The 13147-nt window shown below is 36.4% G+C and overlaps 1 protein-coding gene across 1 annotated transcript in view; it reads left to right on the top strand.

Moving 5' to 3' along the window:
* The window catches only part of SPON1 (spondin 1), a 203503-nt gene that overhangs the window by 171172 nt on the left and 19184 nt on the right, over positions 1-13147 (top strand). The gene's annotated exons all lie outside the window — the stretch shown is intronic.

Here is a 13147-nt window from a genome sequence, read left to right on the forward strand (position 1 = left end):
TCCCACACATAAACAGTGATGTTTATTCAATGCTTTCTCAAATACGTTACACTGTTCTGCCTGTAGTAGCAGCATTTTTTGGCATCCTGTCTCACACTCCGTGCAATGCACTGTTACAGCAAACCCTGATGCACCAACAGAAAACTCTCAAAGGACTAATTTTTCAAAATGCTAGTCTGAAACATTCTGTGATGGCAGTGCATCCTCCATGGAGCCTTTCCATCCTTCCATCCATCCTTGCATGCATCAGGATAATAAATTACACATCACACATGCTCTCAGGGTGTGCTAAGTTGCCCAGAGCAGCAGCCTCCAGTTTTTATCTCTAGATCTGTCATGTATTAAGAGCAATTTTTGTCCTTTCTTTGTATCAAGCACCAACAAAAAGCTCTCAAAGGGCTAGTTTTTCAAAATGCCAATCTGAAACACCCTGTGATGGCCTCCTGATCCTGGTGGTGCTGTAACATAACCATGGCTGTTTCACCAAATGAGGCAGGCATTTCCTTCCCAGCATCCTGACTCTGGGCTCTTCAGCACTCAGCAGAAAATGGGAGAAAACTCCTCTTTCAGGATGCTCTTGAGTTTCCTGGAGGCCCTTCAGGGCAGGAGTCAGAGCAGGGCTGGTAGTTCCTGGATACTTTATCTACACTTGGCCCAAAGTTCATGCTCATTATCCAAGCCCAAATGAGTAAGACCTACAAGAAGTGACTAAAGATGTGGACAGAGTAAAAGGGATCTGAGCTGACAGTCAATTAAATCATTGGAGGAGCAGGGCAATTAGTTTACTGCAAGACTGTACTGGAAAATAGTCCTGTTTTCTATTTCCTGGGCACAGTTAGTGAAGCACTGTGTCTGATTTTGTCACCTGTATTTCAGAAAGCATGTGGAAACTTGAAGGTTAGTTAAGGGAAAAAAAAAAACAAAAACAAACCTGCAGAAAAGTTCAGTTTTCAGAAAACATCCTGTACCCTAAAGGGGCTTAGAAATTCTTAAGCGGCTTAGGACTTAAGCCATTCACTTTATCCTTTTCCCCTCTGCAAAAAAAGAGGAAAAAAAAAGAAAGAAAAAGAGGTTAGGAGGTGAGCTCAGCTTAAATAGTGGAAAGATTTCTGATAGCTGATCTCTCTTTAATCTAGAAAAACCACAACCCAACATAAAAATGAAAAAAGAAAGCCAACACCAAAGTATCAAAGTTTGAAATCCCTTCTAGCATGGAAGCTAAGGAAATTCATGACAAGGAAATGGTGTGGGAAAAAACTTTACCACTGTGACTAACCTTGAGAGTAGCTTACCTGAGCATAAGATGAATTTTCTCTCATTGGATATATTTTAACCCAGAGACAGAGTTGTAGGCTCTGCACAGGAGCTGAAGGTTAGGCCTTTTTGGCCTGTGTAATGCAAGAGTCCCAGTCATGGCATTCCTGAATTATGGTCTTATCCTGGAAGTCCAGGATTTTGATTTGGTAGTGTTTGCCGTGGAGCATCTGTGGATAGCACTTTTTTCCTTGCTGTCTTCTTTCCATTGCCCCCAAATTAAGACTTTAAAATGGAAACTTAAAAATGGAAACTTTCCCATTGTTCTGCTCTGGAGAGTTCTCCATCTCAAAAAACCATTTATTTTTTTACTCCCACTTCAGTCCTAAAGCAACACGTCTGTCTGATGTTTCTGTTACCAAAGTGAACAGTTCCTCCTGGAACTGGCCGCTGTGGCTGCCTGGCCAGCTTTGGCATAGAGCAGGTTTGTATTTTGTTCGCAGAAAGATGGAGAGAGGATCTCCCACTCCAAAGTCTCAGTACATCAACTTGAATATGTTACATCAAAAAATTAATGCTAATTAAAGTGTGTTGCTCCTATCATGATTCCTAATTTTATACAGCCCTAAGAAACTGCACGAAATTCTGAGTATGAACAACTTCAGGAGCTTTCTTAGGCAGATTCTTTCACAGAGATGTCTGTGAATGTTTTTTGCAACACCCTCCACATGTTTTTCCAGTCAATTCTTACCTTTTCTCTATGGCAGTTCTCACCTTTCAGTAACATCAAAAAGAATAAATCTTGGTATTTTTGCTTTGAAATGCTCTGCAGGGGTTCCCCCTAACCCTTCATTTTAGAAGTAGTTGATTTTTGGCTTTTTAAACAGTATTTTTTTATCATATTTTGACATGGTGTCCTGCTTTTTGATTCCACTTAAAAATATGATCTAAGATTCACAAGAGGACAACATTTTCAATATCCTTTAACTGTGGTCAATTTCACTTTTTCTATAGTGGCTTGTCCTTCTTGGAATTTAGATTAGAGCTGTGCAAGTGTTGAAATATGACTCCTCAAGATAAACATTTTTTCTATTATTATATGCAGCACAACCATCTTACTAATCAAGAATCAACTAAGTCATTAATATTTTTTTTTTTTTTGTAGTCCTTGGTTATGTATGTAACCTAATAGGATGTGATAGTAGTTCCAAATTGGCATTTCAATGTGCCATGATAAGCACAGCATAAAACTCCTTGTGAATGTGCTTCACAGCAATTATAAAATGCATAATAGTATCTTTTTATGGAGGTCTGTAGTGTCAAAAGTTGTAAAATTCAGCCTGCTCTCACTTCAAAGTTTATCTCATGATTCCATGTCATCTCCCTGTGTGATATAATGTGGAAAAAACATCCTGCCAAACTTCACTGTCTGTTTTTTGTGGATCCTCTCCTCAATGTGCCTGCTCTTTGTCACTGTTTTCCATTTCTATTTTTGTTCCTATCACTCCTCTTCATTATCCTTACTTCAGTTTCCTAATTCAGGGCACCAGCATGCAGAAAACTCTCCTGAGTTTTTCCACAGAGGAGACAGCTTTGGGTGATATTTGTGAACCAGTTTTTTGCCTGACTGAAAGAGCATCACTAGTAGCATGAGAAGGATGAGTGCCAGACCGAGCAATAAAACATTTTTGCTGTGGCTTATATTTGAATCACCAAGTCGTGTCTGAAATTCTGACTTTAAAGTACTTCCTTGAGCACACTGGTATCAGTCTCCAGCACGCTGTCAAATCAAAGTAATTTTTCTTATCTTTCTTGTATAAACAAGTGCACAGCCCATTGCCACCCTTCCTTAAGGCTGTGTTTCAGGCAGAGTCAAAATGTTATTTTCATACCCAGCTGTAAATCGTTGGCCTTTGGCGGTATGGAGGATAAAATACATCAAAACCAGATTGTGCCACTGGTGTCCAAATCTACATATCTGGCACCTGTGAAACAAACAAGCCATGACAGTAAAATGTGGGATAAAGAAGGCAAGACTTTAAAAGTTAACGTGGATCAAATTCACCAGGAGCGAGTATATTTTAAAATTTTGCCTTGACTTCCCTTTCCCAAAATATATGCCATCTTTTTCTGTTTGTTTGGGGTTTTTTGGCTGTACTTGTTATTCCTTTATTCCTTTTATTTCAAATCTGGACATCACCATTGAGACACAAAAGAAGTATTTGAATTGTAATTCTTGGATCTAATCACTCTTTTGTATTCCCTGTAAACCAGGGGAGCACGTAGCCCTGTGCAACACTGTGGAATCTGAAATTCCATTCACAGCCTACCACTGATAAATACAAACATGGGTTCCATACAGGATGGAAATTATTCTCCAGTATGTAAATTTTAAGTTTAGTACGTCAGCCTATAGGGAAAATATTTCAATGCAAAAATTCAAGGTATTTTATCTTGGTAAACAACATGGTGAGAGTACCTGACATAGAAAGAGTTTAGCTGTTATGAAGTGTACACAAGAATTTTCTTACTTCTTTCTCACATTATATTTTTTCTTTGATGCAAAACCTCTTTTTCTTTCCAACCTTTTTATTGCCTTAGTCCATTCTTAGTTACAACCAGTGTACCTTGAAGTGATAGGCATTTTTCCTTACTTTCATTCTGAACTATCTGAAGTTTAGAAGACTCTCCTTCCTTATTTTCCCTCCTGTTTCCATTTCCCCTCTCCCTGCTGTTTGTGTGAGCAGTCATAGTCCTGTGGTTTTCCAGTGCCTTGGGCTGTGGCCAGGTCTGACTCTTTTCCTCATCCATTTAAGGAGCTCTTTCCCATTTATATCAAAATTACCTAGAACGCTCCAATAAGCACTTGTGAAGCCTAGCAGTAGAAGGAGGCCTAGTCCTATATAATTCCAATGGATGGAAGTATTTATATATTATTTATAGATGTATGTTTTATATATATATATATATATATATATAAAAGTGTTTATATATTTATAATTTGGCATGGTTACCTCATCATCTCCTAAAATGATCCCATCCACCTCTTTCCATTTCAAGTTTTGCATATCTCTGATGTCTTTTCTTCGACTACAAAGATGTTGGGGCTGTTTTTCCTGGCTGGCATGGAGAATATCAGGAAATGGGACAACATATTCCTAAGTATGGTTTTTAGCCATTGTTATAGGTAATGTGACTTGAACTGTTCCAAAAATCAAAGAGTAATCTATAGAAAGTTGATGGAAAAAAGAAAAACTGCTCTGATCCAAAATAACTTTAAATTGACAGATCATACAAGGTAGAGGAAAAAATGCTGACATACTCAGCTGCATTTTCCTTCCTTTATTCTTGAATAAAAGCTTTTTCAATCTTCCAGAATTCTTCTCTCACAATTTGACAAAAAATATTCAGCATAGGTTTTGATCCTGCACTGGATTTGCTCTGATCAATTAATTTCCATCACAGCATTTGGCAATTGGAACCCAAGCCACAGATGGGTATATTTGGGCTTTCTGTGTTGGTTTGGTTTTTACTTTGCTTTTAGTTTATAAATAAAAGTAAAGTAAGAAGCAACTAAATAGGTAAAAGAAAGAAGCTTTATTTATTTATTTATTTATTTATTTATTATTGCTTTTAATTTTTTTTAAAATTTTTTTTTAATGTTTAAGTTTTGCTGTGGTTTTTTTCTTACTTCAGTATAATTTGCTGCTGGTCCTGTACCCATAATTTTTTTTTCCCTAAAGCAGCCTCCACACCGAGATCACTGAAAGAGATGTTGTTACATGTCAGACCAAGAATGTCCTAGGTCAGAGTTGGAACTCCTTACTGTCTTCTGAAATGAAATAAAATTATTCCTTCTCTTCATCCTATTGCTCTTTTTTAAAAAGCTCCATTTATTTTCCTGTAAACTCTTAATTCAATTCCTGAGGTGTTTACATACTAAAACAGCTATTAGCAACATTACTATATGCATAAAAATACAACCAAAACCTCACATTCAGTTCCTGGAGAACAGAAATGTCCTGCTCTATTTCCACCTCCTATTTTCTTCTAAACTCCTTTGCAGTACTTAAAACAGAGTGCATGAATTAGGTAAATTTGAAAATAAAATACTGAGATTTGTCTCCGTTTTTTGACTGTTATTTACTGAATTCAACTTAAAAAGCCACAAAGCTGCTGTTCCCCAAAGACACACTTTTAAAGTAAATTATAATTTACTTACATCTAGTTGAAATTGATTTTCTATTACTTGCTTCATTTTTCTCCACTGAAAACAGGAGAAAATTACAACATTTACATTAAATTCAAAATAATGGAGTAGTTCTTTGAATCAAAGTTTCAAGTAAACATTTCTTTTTGTGATGCAAAGTATGTAATTTGAGGAATCTTTTTAAGATTTTCAGAAAATCTGATAGAATTAATCTTATTTTTCAGGATTTAGGTAATTGATCTGTTTATCTGTCTATCTGCAGAATTGGAGAAATTAATTTCCAATTCATCCATGTGAATTATCTATTTCTCTCAAAGTTGCATATGTGGATAAAATACATGTATATAAATCACAACAAAACTGGCATTTTTCTTTAAATAAGACCTATATTAAAAAAATGTTTGTATGCTGAAATCAAAATCAGTATCTTGTTGTTCTACCTACATTGGGAGTGATTTGTTTTGGAGAGATTAATGTGGACATTGTTGGAGGAAAAAGAAACAGATGTACAGAGTGGATTTGTGACCTTGATCAGTGATTTTACTGGAGGAAAAAAAGATTTCTCTATCTCCCTGTTTAATTGTTTCCTCAGATTTTGGTAAAAGCAAGCTGCTTATTCCCTTGTATAATGTTTTAATTTTGAGACAGTTCACTGCAGTTCTTTATTACAAATGCCCAGGTTCAAATAATTAAGTAGTTTTTGCCAGTTACATTTTTTTAGGCATGTCAGATAGTGCTGATATGTGCTGAAATGTACCTTAAATGGCCTTCCCACAGAGCTGCTTTCACTTTCTGCAGGGAATGCTGTAGGGCCAGAAGGTCTTTGTTCAGAACTTTTACCATAAACAAAGATCATACAACTGCCAACATATCATGCAATAATTAATACCTTTAAACATTCCTCCGCTTTCTCAACTACATCCACTCCACCCCCCAACTCCAAACTAATTCCCCAAAACGTCTCTCACCTTCCACCATAACTCCAAATCAGTTGGCTTTTGATTGTGATGAATTATAACATCTGTAATTGTGTGAATTATAACATCTGTATTGTCTCACCCTTCCCATGAGACTGAAAATGGAATAAAAGTTTTTATAACACCCCTCAGTTGCCCCATCTCTGGGTTAGAAAAGGGCATAATCCCACAGTGGTGGTTTTATTTGGGTTTTTAGGAAATCCACACATTCCAGAGAGGGCCCATTTGGTTGTGTCAGCAGGACATGAACCCACCCAGGGATGCTCCTGTCCCATTCCCTGCCTCAATGTGGACACACCAAACCCAAACAGAAATCCTCCCTCTGTTTTCCCCTGGAGCCAGAGGTTTGTTGTGCCTCCCTCAGAATCCCAGGGGCAGAGCTGAAGGCTGGTCTCTACTAAATTTTTATCAGCATTGAGAGGGGAAGATTCAAATCAAGGCACCTTTCAGCTCTGATAACAGAGAGGCTTTAGATGAAAAATAATGAAATACCCAGACTGGAGACCTTGCAATGCCTGTTAGTTAATTCTGGGAGTTTGTCTTCCTAGAACATCTCATTGGGGGTTGATAGAACTATTCACAAGCACCACACCAAATTCTTCAGGGCTTGCAAACTAAAATTCATTGGAAAATGTCTACCAGTTACTACCCATCTGCTTAAAATATTTGAAATTGGGCCTTTATTTATTTTAAAATACTATGAAGTCACAAAAGTTTAGTTTTGCATTAGAGGAGTAACTTCTGAGGTTGGTTGCTCATTTTCAGTTGATGTAACCCTTGTGCTGTCCCATTAGGAGTGATGAAATCACTTCCTGGCTTGCCATGCAAAAAATAAATAACTGCCAATAAATAAAGGTGATTTTGGTATCAGAACATAATTTATAAAAATGTACAATAGCAATGAGTAAATTATTCAGTTGCTCAATTAATCAGGTCCTCCGACTACCCAACTGAGATTAAAAAAAACAACAAAACCCCATATTTGAACATGCTCACTTGTGTTTGGGTTTAAATGGCATTCAGAAAGGCAAAAGACTTATGAACTGCAATTAACCAGCTGTAATGGGCATTGTCTAAATTGTTTAAATAATTATATTTTTTGTTGTCTCCAAAGGGATTAGAAAAGCTCATATCATAGTCCTTTAATCATCTCTGCACTGAATGTCATTAATATTTGGTTATACAAATTGATTGTAAACATTGTTCCACCTAATGAGTTGAAAAATAAATCACGTGTGGATAAATTTTTATTTTGTCACTAAGAGTCAACAGAGGCTTATATAAAAAGAAGGAAGACTATTATTTATTGCTCCTTCTTATATTCCTTATAATCCTTTTTTTTCATGCTACTTGTTAGACATTTTCTCCTAGGTGAATACTGCATTAATCTAGTTTCCACTTCCTCTGTAATTTTAAAGTAGTAAAGCTGGTGCATTTCCTTGCCTTCCAAGTTTTTATATCCTCCCATAGCTACATTTAAGCCATGGAACACCTTATGTGTGCCTGTGGTTGAATTACCTTTAAGTTTTTTTAATAGAAAAATGAGTGTTAACTCTTGTTATAAAGTTAGCAGCATCACTCCCTAGAGTCAAGTGGACAGCATGAACAGCTCAAAAAAATAATTTATTTAAAACTAAAATATAATAGAGGTAGAATATTCTAAATATAATAATCTCTTAAAATATAATAAGGTTGAATCCAACTATTGCCTGAAGTGAACTTAAATGAAATTTTAGGGATTGTTGGGGGCAAAACCGTCTTATGTTCTTAACTGCAGTTAATAGCTTGCAGCAGCAAAAGGTCTCTGACGACACTTGGCAGGTGGTTAGAAAGTCAGCTAAAAACCCCAGACCAATCATTGCCATCAGAGCAGCATCATCACTGTGCCTGAGCTGCTCTGAATTCACAAGAACATCTTTGCCATCAACAGCAGCTGCATCCAAGGAAGCAAAACTTGCAGCAGAAAAATAATGACATTTGCACAAGCCCATCTCATTGATAACAAGCCATCACAAACAACGAAAAATAAAAGGAAATAAAACTGCTGGCAGCTAAGGCATGAAGAATTGAAACCAGGAATAGGCTGATGAATTGTCTGAACTGCAAATTCATTCTCAGAGGCTCGCCATTGTAATGAGTGAAATGTGGTTATATTTGACACCTCATTGGATTTATGTTATCCTAAAAGAATTTTTTTTTTTTTTCCAAAGAGTTAGATGTGTTTTCTCTTGACAGATGAGACGATTTAGATTTTGAGATGCTTGAAAGTATTTTTCAAATTCCCTAAGTGGCTCTCTCCAGCTCCATCTAGGCTGCTATAAGAAAAAAAGCTGTAATATTGTATTGTATGGGCCATATTTTCTCTTCAACAGCCACCCTGGGAATATTATAAAAAGATTTTGTGTGAGGTATGTCTTGTCTAAACTTAAACTCCTGCATGGCAGCTATGCAGATTGAAATTTTCATGCCAAGCTGGACGAAAATACAATGTTTTACTTGTGTTTAGAATGTTCTAATACCTGTTTATTGATTGAGGTTTTGTGTTGCCATCGTTCAGAAAAATGACTTGACAATCAGTGAGTTGAAATATTCCTCCAAATCTGACCAAGTTTAATGAATGCACAGAAATCTCAGTGTTCCTGTGATTGCTTGCTAACATCTGGTAGCTCATTATTCCTTTAGAACTGACCTTATCTGAGATGCCATAAATGGATGGACACAAATTCTGCAGAGGCCACAGTAAAATCCAAAGAATTGCAGAGATAACTAAATCAGCTCAGGCTGATGTGGAAGACATTTTAGGACTGAAGCTTTCAGGAATGAAAAAACAATTTCTAACATTTTAAAGTGAGCTACTTTGGTGAAACTGCAAGAAGAAGTGGAGGAAAGCAGCACATGTAAATTGGCATTTGAGCCCTGTATCACAGCTGGCAGAGTTACTATTGCAAGACATATTCAGGACCTGAATTTATGTAATACACAAACAGATGTAAATGTGTTTACACATTTATCACAATAGTGATGTTTTCCTTACATCAATTACAAGTAAAAAAAAAATGGAATCTTGAAGCCCTAAAACAAAAAAAAAAAAAAAAAAAAGGCTAAATTCAAGCTGATTTCCTTAGAAACTAACTTCTTTAAAGTAAAACCATTTTCAGGAAGTATAACAAAGACATAAAGAAGCCATTTCTCAGAGGAAAAATAAATTCTGTATAAAAGAAAAAGAAAGTGTTTCAACTAAAGTATAAGTCTTGTTCAGATTTATCTACTCCATTTTTGGATGAGAACTTTTGCCATAGTTGTGTGGCAAAAATGCTTTGTCACCAGGTGTTATGCAGTGATAATGAATATGCTTTGTCTTTTAAAAACTTAGGTTTCATAGTCAATTCCTCAGAAAGGATCGGGACTGCAATCTTTAAAAAATAATATTTCTAGCTTTGGATTTTCAATAGAACTAGTTAGACATAAGCTTTGGAAGCAGCAATTGATACTCCCAGAACTTTCTAGTCATTCTGTGGTACCCACTCTGACAAAAAGATATGTCAAGAAAAAAAAGAAAATATGATGTTCTGTTAGCTCTGATCCTTCTAAAATAATCTTTTATGAATGTGGATGTACAATTGGAGCATTAAAAGTCATATTAACTGTAGTTGTTTCATGATATGCATCCCAGGAATTTATTATAATGAGGGCCTGCAAAGATTTCTGTTGCTTTCCCCCAAATATGTTGTCCTATATGGCAGCTATTTTTATTCTTGCAAGGTAAAATTTTGTTTCAATGGTGCCACTACAGCCTGTGTCTTTACTTTTTATTTCTGTAAATCTCTGGAGGGTCTTTTTTTCCCCAGAGAATCCTTTTCTCCCGCTGTCACATTGTGCTGCCTACCCTAAAATGGGGTAAGAGCCAATATCTGTCAACCCTGTTGGAAATTAAGTTTCCTTTCCCAAAATGACACTGTGGTACCAGGAAACATTTTCAAAGTTTGGTGGTTTTGTGTACAAAATGACGGGAGGCCAGAAAGAGTCTCTTGTTTCTATGGTAACACAATGATGTGTCTGGCTCAGCTATTTTCTCCTTTTATGATTTTATAGATAACTGGGATTCATTCAGTGAAGTTTAATATTTTCAAAAATAGAATCCTAACCCCCAATCTAATCAGAAACGGTAATGCAGAAAGGACAATCCAATATCAAAAACCAAAATACAGGGGAAAAGTTAGCTGTGACTTTTGATAACATGAATAAAAATACATAAATTTCTCTGTAGCTGTGAAGTAGTTGGAGTGCTCCAGCTCTGCATTTGGCTAATGGTTGAACTGTATTTTATGTCAGAAAATTTCCTGTGCTACAGGATGCGCTACATCCTTCCTTCGTGCTGCCTCTTATTCCTTCACACTCTTGGTGTCCTGTCCTACAGACCCCAAACCCTCAGGTGTCCCCATGTGTCTGACTTTGGAAGTTTTGGTTGAGTCCCTGGACTCCTGACAGCTGGATGCAGGAGAGGTTTTTGTTGAATGAACAGACTACCCATCAGCAAACCTAATCAAAGCACTTTTATTAAAAGGCTTTGACTTCAAAATGCATACTTTCATGTAGGAGTTGGACCTGAATAGAAATTCTTTTTTCTTTCATCTTGAAAAAACTAATTCTGTTTAGGGTTTCCTTAAATATAAATTATATTTTTGTCCCACAAAGTAGATATATTTGTCACACCAATAAACTCAGAAGATGTATCTCAGCAATAATACATATTCTAGAATAACAGTATTTTTATTTGAGACAGGGTGAGATTGGGCTCAAAGTGCATGTGTATATTTGGATAATTAATGTAAGATAAAATCTTTAATCACATGAATTTCCATTTTATTTTTACTTCAGGAACTTGACAGGAATGAGTGAACCCAACATATGCTGCCCTCAAAACTTGGTTGCTCTATTTTAATACTCTCTACAGAACTCCATTTAAATGAGAAAATAACTCAGTCTCTTATTTTTTCCCAAATATCAGGACAAAACTCTGCTGAGTTGTGTTTTAGCATCTCAAGGCAACAAATTTCTGCCTCTCTTGTCATCCATTCCCATGCTATTGCGAAGTACCCTGTTACCTGAATCCATATCAGCTAAGTGCCATTTAGAGTTATATACATTTATATAACTTTATATACATTTTTTGACTAAAAAAATCAAAAAAACTACATCACACTTATAAAAAAGAATTGTCTTGAGTGTCATTACTTAAGGATATTACTGAGACCTAGGGAAAATTCATTGTCTAACAGATGGTCTGACACACACGTTAAGAAATTCATAATCCAATCTCAAGAAAAAAAGAGTTATAGGTAAAAACATATGTGTTTGTTGGAAAAGAAAAAGTATAGACCTTTTTATTTTTGTCAGAGCAAGCACATATGGCAGTTCCATTTTCTGTCACCATTTACTTTCTACTTAAGATTCAAATGTCACTAGGTGAGGAAAAAAGTTGAGTATTAAAACATAGAAAATAATTACATAAGAACAATCCCTGCAAGAACGTTATACTTATTGTTCATGGAAATTAAAGGCCATCCAGTTAAACCAAACTTCCTCATCCCATTCTGCAAACATCTCATCCCCTTGCCATTTTTCTTTCTCTACATGTTCCTCCCATTGGTAGTTACAGTTTTATGATTATTTCCCAACCATCTGCTCTCTTTCCCTGAGCCAAATAATTTCCTTTTATAATACGGTGAGTAATCACCTCAGCATCATTTCCATGCGATTGCACGTGTACTCACTGATCCTGCCTCCTCATTCCTGTGTAAATACTCATTGAGTAACTGGCATGATTTGACACTTCAATTCCTAGTGAGCACAACTCTGCTTGCAAAATTTCAACCTGTTAATTGTTACCCCTTTGCACTTTGTTATTAATGAAATGGTAATTAAACATTTACTCCAGTTCCCATCTCCAGACACCAAAAGGGATGTGCACGTTAGATGGAGAGGGATGCTGGATGAACTGGAATGTGCATTTATTAATTAAGGTGCTGGGCATCTTCAGAGGTTACACTGGGACTGGGGAAATGCAAAATGCAATTCTCATCTTAGGATATTTGCATATTAAATGGTTTTGGGAAGTAGGACAGTATTACTTTAAAATTCTTTAAAGGGTTGGGAAGGAGTATCCACATTTTTTAGGTATTACAGTCAATAGTATTGATGGTGTCATTTGTTAAACACACCATCATTACTATGGATTGGAATGGTATCTTTTGTTAAAAGATCTTTGCTGTAGTCTAACACTCAGAATGAATAAGCTGGTAACAAATCAGAGTTCGTTGTTAACCAGATCATAAATAGGTCTATGCTGTTTATCTGATACTGTTAAGGGAGGTGGAGAGGACCAGATCTCAGGCTGGGATGATTTCAGGCTGCTCTGCTTCTGCTGCTTCTCTGACCAAGCAGTCTGCAGACCAGCCAGGTGAGAAAGGAGACAGATACACAGCAACAGTGCTCTTGTAACACCCCTGAGGTTTCCTGTGTAAACACAGCTGTAATTACTCCAGGCAGACAATTTGTAGCCCCAAAGCTCCTGGAAAAAACCAAGAGAAATTTCATGAATCTGTCCAGTGACTCCTGAAACATGGTTTGATTGTAAGTGCACAGTAAATAATCTAAGAAGGGGCACAAAGTTCTTCTAAGCAGGAGTAAATATTGCCAGCACCAT

The sequence above is a fragment of the Serinus canaria genome, chromosome 5, assembly GCF_022539315.1.
Source record: "Serinus canaria isolate serCan28SL12 chromosome 5, serCan2020, whole genome shotgun sequence".
NCBI lineage: Eukaryota > Metazoa > Chordata > Aves > Passeriformes > Fringillidae > Serinus > Serinus canaria.